The sequence below is a fragment of the Nerophis ophidion genome, linkage group LG21 (assembly GCF_033978795.1).
Source record: "Nerophis ophidion isolate RoL-2023_Sa linkage group LG21, RoL_Noph_v1.0, whole genome shotgun sequence".
NCBI lineage: Eukaryota > Metazoa > Chordata > Actinopteri > Syngnathiformes > Syngnathidae > Nerophis > Nerophis ophidion.
The window spans coordinates 8,438,675-8,439,442 of NC_084631.1; the positions used below are offsets into that span (position 1 = coordinate 8,438,675).

At 51.7% G+C, this 768-nt stretch overlaps 1 protein-coding gene across 12 annotated transcripts in view; it reads right to left on the bottom strand.

Annotated features, from left to right (window-relative positions):
- cspg5a (chondroitin sulfate proteoglycan 5a) overlaps positions 1-464 on the bottom strand; it is a 42,774-nt gene extending 42,310 nt beyond the window's left edge. For 3 of the 12 annotated variants that reach the window (XM_061881738.1, XM_061881735.1, XM_061881748.1), the window contains exon 1: positions 1-213. This exon is cut by the window's left edge and continues 188 nt beyond it. The gene's annotated coding sequence lies outside the window, so the exon portion shown is untranslated. Of the gene's footprint in view, positions 217-322 lie in introns of those variants that run through there. The other 9 variants (XM_061881737.1, XM_061881743.1, XM_061881740.1 and 6 more) reach the window with 6 other exon arrangements.
- Positions 465-768: the final 304 nt, after the last annotated feature.

A 768-nucleotide genomic window follows, 5' to 3' on the forward strand; every position in this document is an offset into this window, starting at 1 on the left:
CTCGGCTGCTCGGGCTCGTCTCGCTTCGGCTCGGGTTCGGCTCACGGCTCCATCGCCTCCTGCAGGCGCGCGCCGGTGCGTCCGGGACCTTTCGGGGGTGGGGGGTTCGGGTTCGGTCCCAGCGTCGGCTCACTTCGGACTGGAGTGAATCAAAGAGACGGAAAGAGCGAAAGAGAAAGAAATAGCAGGATGCTCCGATTCTGGGAGGGAGGAGGAGGAGCGAGGAAGGAGGGGGGGGGGGGGGGGGTCCTGTCCCCTCTTCCCCCGCCCCCCTCCTTTCATACATTCATCATCATCATCATCATCATATTTAAAAACTTACCAAACATTTCTTCCTTTCACTTCATTATCATCATCTACAACTTTCACCAACTTGTCCGTCTTCGTCACGTGACGTCATCCGCAAACAAGGGGGCGTGGCGTGGACCAGCGGGAACATCAGCACCCGCCGCGACCCCGAAGGGGACAAGCGGTAGTAAAAGGATGGATGGCATTCCACGAAGGCCGCAAACTATAAAAATGAAAGCATGAGGTGGGGGGCATTTTGATATTTTTCATTTTCAAAACCAATAAAATATTTTACCGTATTTCCTTGAATTGCCGCCGGGGCGCTGATTAATTTAAAACCTCTTCTCACTCCTGCGCTTACCAAAGGCATGTGGTAAAAGTAAGCATGCGCTAATTTTTTTAAAACCTCTTCTCACTGCGGCACTTACCAAAGGAATGCAGTAAAAATTTGAGTGTGATGTAAGCTTGGACCTTAAATCC